Source organism: Macrosteles quadrilineatus, unplaced genomic scaffold (genome assembly GCF_028750875.1).
Source record: "Macrosteles quadrilineatus isolate MER2022 unplaced genomic scaffold, UCM_ALF_1.0 Scaffold_7__1_contigs__length_78375512, whole genome shotgun sequence".
NCBI classification, from domain to species: domain Eukaryota; kingdom Metazoa; phylum Arthropoda; class Insecta; order Hemiptera; family Cicadellidae; genus Macrosteles; species Macrosteles quadrilineatus.
The window spans coordinates 51387713-51395446 of record NW_026542600.1 but is presented as its reverse complement, the minus strand read 5'-3'; the positions used below and the strand labels follow the sequence as shown (position 1 = coordinate 51395446).

General features: G+C 34.2%; 1 protein-coding gene across 4 annotated transcripts in view; it reads left to right on the top strand.

Annotated features, from left to right (window-relative positions):
• Positions 1 to 6251: 6251 nt before the first annotated feature.
• The window catches only part of LOC128997906 (latrophilin Cirl-like), a 181555-nt gene continuing 180072 nt past the window's right edge, over positions 6252 to 7734 (top strand). For 3 of the 4 annotated variants that reach the window (XM_054423717.1, XM_054423716.1, XM_054423715.1), the window contains exon 1: positions 6254 to 7147. The gene's annotated coding sequence lies outside the window, so the exon portion shown is untranslated. Of the gene's footprint in view, positions 7148 to 7734 lie in introns of all 4 variants that reach the window. The other variant, XM_054423718.1, reaches the window with a different exon arrangement.

The following is a 7734-nucleotide window of genomic DNA, read 5'->3' as shown; positions in this document are numbered from 1 at the left end:
TGGTCTTCCTCCTACTCTTTTGGTATTCCATGGGAATGTTGAAGCCATAATTTTCACTTTAAGTTTCATACTTTGCAAAATAATCAGTCATTGGCAAGAATGTATTTGTAAGGTCCTTGAAACTGAGGAACGGGAAAGTGCCATCAACGCCACATTGTGTATTGTACTAGATATCCTAGTAATATATAGTGACTCGTATTTTATAATAAGAAAGCAGTTGATTATTTTATTCAATTCAAGCATTCTAGGAAGTACAATGTATTGTTGTGTAGGGTAATGTCCCTTAAGAGAATTTATGTGTACGCTGCAGGGGTCGCCGGAATGTTATCCCTCTGGAATTTTACCCCCTGGTCAAAGCTGACGTCACTATGGCGTAGTAACTTGAGCACTCTAAAGTTTGTTCGTGGGCGGAATTTTAACCCCGCGGATTTGGCAGTCTAATGAAAATAGACAGAGCGTGATAAACTAGATTAGCAATAAAACCGGAATTCTACCCCCTGTCCATTACTAGCGTTTAGGCAACTGTAGATGTACGGCCCGGATTTTTACCCCCGGAAATTTACCCCTTGATTTTTACCCCCCGGAATTGTACTCCCTGGCCAGATATAGAAATTTTTGAGAATGTATCATTTTTTTCTTTCAGATTTAATTTAAATGTAAACAAACTAAATAGCCTATCTTAACTTATTTGTAATCTCAACTAAGTAAACAGGTTTCGCTGTTTAATTTTGATATTCAGGATTTCGGTTTGGAGCCAACTGTTGGATAATTAATATGTATGTATAATAAACTAAGTATCTCATTTAAAAAATCGTGAACATTTCTTGAAGATTTATTATACCACCGTGGAAAAAAAATATTTCGTTGGCTCGTTGCTGTTATTCAATAACACAATATGCCTTTTTGTTTCTTCAGGCACAAACCATGAGCTATTTATAGTTTGTGCTGAGAAAGGTAATCGAAATACCTGTTGTAAACGTAGTTGTCGGCATCCGGTGAACATTATTTGACCAATTGTTATGTTGACTACTGCAAGGAGCCTAAATGTTTGTATATATACATATTAACCAACAGTTGGCCCCAAAAATCTAATCCCGAAACTCGAAAATTAAAATTCAAAACGTGTTTGATTACAAATAAATGTCAGTTGGTGGCTCAGTTGGTAGCGTCACGGACATCGGGTCCAAGGCAGCGATGTCGTGGGTTCGGATCCTGGTCTTTGTCACTAAAATTTATCAGTACAGTTCACCTTTGTACTGTACCGGCTCACCCCTTGCTTTGCTGGATACGTTCCACGCACAGATCTGTAGTATATGTGGACGGGCAAATGCAAGGTGAAAAGAGGCCGCCAACCTCTTAAAAAAAACTCACCTGACTAAAAAAAATATTTCTCGCCACAGAGTAAAACTTGTTGATGTCAAAATATACAATTATAAAAACATCACATTAATTATCGTTATTATATAATTAAAAAGTAAATAATTCAGCACAATTAAAATAGTACTGTTCGTGGAAGAAGGACACAAACTTACAACTGTGCAAAATTTGAAAAATTTATCTGCACTCTAAGGCCCTTAAATCACCACGGCGAGAACGTTCTGCACTCTAAATGCACTTAAATCACGGTGATTATGTTCAGTGAGTGTTCAATTAAATGTTGATCACTGCAGTGATCCAGTTCGAGCTTCTTGACCAATCCAAAATGATCCAATATGACGGAACACGGAACTGGCGATACTGAGCACCTAGGAGGATTACTGACTGAGCAGTGAGCACTGAGCAGAGTGGAGTGGTGGTTGGTGGTAGCCTCTCTATTTATACACCTACCCACCTATGTGCTCTATGGTGGCACTGCGGGCGCTGTTGTGTTTTCGGTCTAGCTCACCCCACTCACTCCCGACTGGCAGAAGCCGATGCCACAGACAATATAATACTTTAATGTTTATTCCATTGTCTGTGCCGATGCGCTCATACACTCCACCATTACCTTTTTATTTGCTGGTCTGTTGAAATATTATAGAGATAATATTTCAAGCATGTAAAACTCTTTTTACTATTCTAAAATGTATGCCTGTTTTGTTTCTTGCAGACAATTACACAGGCGAACTCTTTACAACTACACATTCACTAGATTTGATTTTCGATGTGCATACAACTGATGTCGGTCTTCCAATTCATACACGGTAAAACAATCAGTAATGACAAAAAGGATAGAAAATACAATATCTGTAATTTCAAACCCATATCGAAAACATATAAGACATTTCTGAATAGAATTAATTTGTTCAGTTTTAGCCGAAGATCTATGTTTGACGTAATCGCGAGTCTTTTTTTTCGCTGTTTTGTGACATATTTTGTAAGAAACATTAACATCACACAGTGAAAGAATAAGGTATCGCGTTTGGTTTACGTCAAACATAGGTCTTCCGAAAAAACTGAACAAATTCATTCTATTCAGGAATGTTTAAATATGTAACATGTTTTCGATTAATAAAATTAAAAAAGATTTTACTATGTATAATTTCTTTGCAATAACTTATTATTTTACCTTGTACAATAAATTTGCAACTATAGCGATATCAGTTGTCTAAAACATCAAAAATCGAGTTTAATTAGTGAATGTGGTTTAGTGTCTCGGACCTACGTGCGGTAGGGACGGGTTCAATCCCCGGCACATACAAAAAACAATAATGATTGGATATCCATCCTCATCCTGTGAATATGATACTCGTACAGTGTTAATATAAAATATAAATAAATACCTCGATTTATTCTGTCCTGATCTTTTTCTAATCAAAACATTTAGAGGTAAAATCATTTCAATAAAACAGTTTTTAGAGAATTACCATTAAAGGTCTCGTTGTAAGACCTGGACCCGGGACTGATTTGCATTTTCGTTTTGATTTCCTCAGAGGCTAAAAACAAATTTAGTTCAAATTTTTATATATGTGGGTGTATCAGTGAAAGCGATACGGTAACTCGAGTACCATCCGTTCAAATTCATGTATAAATATATTATACGTCCGTTTGCAAGATAACTCGAGCAAAAATTATCCGATTTCGATTAAATATGGTACAAACGTACAAACCTACGTTTATTCGAAAGAGTTCGTGAACCAGCATGATCAGAGAGCATCGCTGGGTTTTATGGGATAAAAATTAATTTTTCTCGTTTTTGACCCTCGAAACATAAATTTCCCCAATTTCTCTCCAAACAGTTTTATGGAGTTTACAAAATAAATTAGTATATTGAAGTGTTTTTGTATGGTTATTGGTTACGGAGAAAATGCAAATAATGTAAATTTAGAATTCCCATATTATTCTTTTGGAGAATAAGTAAACTGTTGTAGTTTGCTTGTTTATGGATATGTATTATTTCTAATAAAACCTGGCAAATTTATTTATTTTACACTAAGATGTTAATATTTTACTAAAATCACACTTGATTACCCTCTTGTAGCAGCAAACCTAGGTACCCATTAATGAAATTCGCTTAGTCTGCAGGTTTGCTGAGGCGGGGGATATTAAGTAAAGAGATGTATGCTTCTTTGTTGTATGTAAAAGGATGTATGTTTTAACAGTGTTCATATCCGAGGAACAAATATTTTGAAGGTAGACTGACACAATAAGATGGATATTTTGTGACATTTAGTGGGCGCAGGTGCAGCATATGGTAAAATGTGACGTTTGGTATAGGTAAAACTATTAGGCAATGTCTGGAGGGATAAAGGAATTCTTTTCTCCAATAGAAATAAATTTGACGTTACAATAGATCACCTGTCTCATTTTGTACAATATTTAATGTTTTAAAATAATAACAGATTTAGTATAGTTTGATGTATATTGTAAGGTAGAGAAACTTATAATATTTTGCATTCTTCCTCTTTCAGATATATTCAATATAAGAATGCAATGTGTCGATGGGTTGAATTATTTAAAGTAAGTGTTGAGGGAAAATACAACTGATCCCTTCGAGTTTAGCTGAATAAATTCAGCTTGTGTTTAAAAATTCATCCAACTATTTAACAGTCTAGATACTTTTTAATTATAATTAGATATACATTTATTTATTTTGAGAAGTTTTCACAAACTTGCGTTGGCAAATATAAGCTCAAACATTTTGTACCAAATGTATTAAGTATTTATTTTCCTGCACATAACCAAATACAGTATTTTTTCATCATATGTTGAATTCAACATGTTTTCTTCGTAAACTACTATACATAGAGCACACATATTAAGCATCAATGCAAATTAAGTTACACAGTAAAAAAAACATTAAACTACACTGTATCAAATTAAATAACACCATTTTAAGACTGGTTGAAAAAAAATTTCAATCACATTATAAATTTTAGTAAAACATACATTTAAATGTTTGGAAGCAGCCTTTTAAATGTTTGAAAAGGTAAATATAATGTTTTTGTCAAGTATTATAAGTGTACTTGTTGAGCGCAAAGGTCTCACTTCCACGCTTGGTACGAAGGAGGCCGAAGCCGAAGTGCAGGTTCTGCTGGACCTAAAAGGTTTATTGGTCGTTTCGGAATGGGAATGTGAGCCGTTAAGTGTAAATATTTGTTCACATTGTTGCAAAGTACTGTATCTATGACCTCACTCCAAACAATTAAGTGAGTTCAAACATAAAAAATGTTTATTTTCTAATTTTTATCTTATGATATTTTTAACTGTTAGGACCGTGTTAGTCCTAATTTTGTTGCATTACAAACTACACAGGTTTGTGAGTATTGGAATGCTGTAGTTTGCAAAATATTGTCTCAATTCAGTCCGAAAATTAAATTCGTATACAAAATTCCTTTTATAAAAATCTTAGAAATAGTCGTAAAAGAACCAAAACCTATAGATTATAAAAACAGCATGATGTGTGTAAGAAACGTGTTTTATTGTAAAAATATATAAAAAAAAATATTTTTTTGATTTAAATATTGTAAAACTGATTTGGCTAAATAAATAATATTGATTTTCAATTATAACAATGTCAAACTGTCTTTGTATTATTCTGCATTAACTCCTGTTCCTATTAACAGCTACACAAGACATCTTACTCCATTCTACAATTTTCCATCCTTCAATTTAGGTATGAATACGACTAATTGTCCCCATTTTAGTTATTAATAAAAATAATAACGAATTAGGAAAGCATTTGTTAACACTGCCTTCATTTCATGTATGGGAATCCCAGCTCACTTGTTAACGCACAAAGTATTCGCTAGTTGAAGGCGACAAATTAGAATCTATAGAAGAATTTTCTCCTTTGTGATTTTGTATTTTGATGCACAGTAATGCATTTTACCGGTCAAGCATTACCTGATAAAAAATTACGTTCTTGATCAAACATAGTTAGGCATATTTCTAAGCATTGAAATGAAAAAGATTTAATTTGTAAATTATGCATTGCAAACCCCTATATTCCAAATGTGTGTTTGCAGCGTATAATTTAAAATAAATAAATGACGAGGAGATGGTGGGATGTTATATACCCCACATTTGATATATAAACTTAGATTACCTCGTTTATCTCCTCTGTGCTATATAAATGAAAATTATACAAAAATAAACCCGCACTATAATTTACAATGTTCGATTGTGACCTATTTAAGGCACCTGATCATTGGACTTTTAATAAATGGCCCTGGCTAATAAAAAGCCACCTATATTTATAAAATTATTAACACGTGCAAAATAATACCATTTTATGCAGAATTTGGTTTGTTATTTGAAAAATGGGTTTATCTTAATTAGGCTTGGTAAATATTATAATTGAGAAAATTAGAAAAAGTAAGTAATCTGTTTCTACTTTATGTTTCTAACAATATAATATATAATATAGAACCTACTGAATTTTTTGGTGTTGCGAATGTTTGAACGGTTTTAGCAATACTCAAATATGCAATAACAACCATTATTCTTTAAAATGTGATATTTTCGGAATTTAAAATACAACTGTTTTTATGTTAACTTTGAACAAAAAATACAACTTTGAAGCTTGATTCGGTCCATGCCTCCTTACATTATCTGAACTAAAGGATAAGCAGAGCCCTTTTAACTTTGAGTAAATTAAAATGGTGTTATTAACTTTACCACATATACTGCATGTATATTATTAAGCATTTTTTTAATTGTGGGGGCGAGGAGGCACGAGCAGGGGACGGGGGCATTTGTCGTGGGAGGCAGGCGGCAGAGAACGAGTTGCGCGTCGCAGGTCGCGGTAGACAGCGGACAGCAGTGCATCCTAGCGTTGTAGTGCCGCTGCATTCCGCACCCGTGTTCGCTAGCGACACCTAGGGACTCGCCAACACAACATACTGTGGTGGGGGGAACTCGCTCCGCTCGCCGCCGCCGCACCGTCAGTGCCCTCTGTCAGTCTCTCCTTACAAACATGGCGATATTGCTAACTCCGTCTTAACATTCGCAGTTTTAATTAATTTCTGAATCGAATGTGTGAAACTGTACGTATTTTAGTGCGTTTTGAGTGCTAGTGAATCCGCTGGGAACGTATATTCTTGTTTCGTCAGTGATTCGTGTTCGAGAGGATCGCTGTTGTTGCATCTGGCCCAGGATCCGGGCTCCACCATTGTGTTTACTGTACAGTCCGGCTCTTCTCCTGTCTTTTCCCAGGCTTTATGACAAAAACCTTCTTAAACCACTATTGAGGAAGTGCACGGTATGTTTTATTTGTGATTTTATTCTTCACGGAGTTGTTCTTAGTCGTATATTGACGGGAAGAACATCGATGCAATTAAGAAGATAGCCTAATAGATACAATAACCGCATCGCTTGCCCTGTTAAAGTCTCCATGCATTTGACAAATCAGTTCGAAGTAAATAAACATGGTTTTGTTTTTAAACTGTCTTTTACTTAAATGTATAGATTTTACCATGTTTTATTCTAGTGACTTTGTGTAATGTTAGTGGTGTGTGTGTACATTTTAAAGAGGATTTAAAAACAAAAATACCTTAGTGGTACTGTGTTTGAGTGCGAGTGTAATTCTGAGAGAATTTGATTCCTCAGAATCTCGTTATGTTTATTTTATATTTGAGTTCCAAGCTCTTTGTTCATTGGAATTGGAACACAAAGAACTAGGAGAGAGAATTTATAACATCACACCTTCACCGTGCAAGCTAATTTGGTAAGTAATTAATGAAAATATATTACTTATGTACTAAACTTATTCCCAGCGTGTTTAGTAATTATTAACTTTTAATGCAAGCTTCCCTCACTTATGTACTCATAGTAAGTTATTAAACGTAGTACAACAACTAGACTTATGCTGCGCTAACTTAATAAACAGGGAGACAGAAAAATAACTTAAGTAATAAGTTTACCCAACCTCCTTTACATACATTATATTGTTTTGGTCATAAATAAATATATGCAAAAAAGTTATCTTAAGCTTAGGCTAACTTATTCCCATAGTTTCCAAATAATTAAGTCAAACTAAACTTAAGCTTTATCCCTATGAATAATCTGCCATCCCTTGTAGTAGGCCCTTCTTTACTTTTCAGTCATTTGGCTTAAGTAAGTGTGACCACAGTAGCTTCGGAATTGGACAGTGTATTCTCTACACTAGGCTACCTGAGACGTACAGTATTTTAAAATTTACGATTGAATAGGGCTACACCTTAACTTACCCACTAGATTTTTAAAAGGTACCTAACTGACGTTTAGTTGTTTAACTTACTTACCGTAACTTATTAAATTTAAATTAAAAGTATT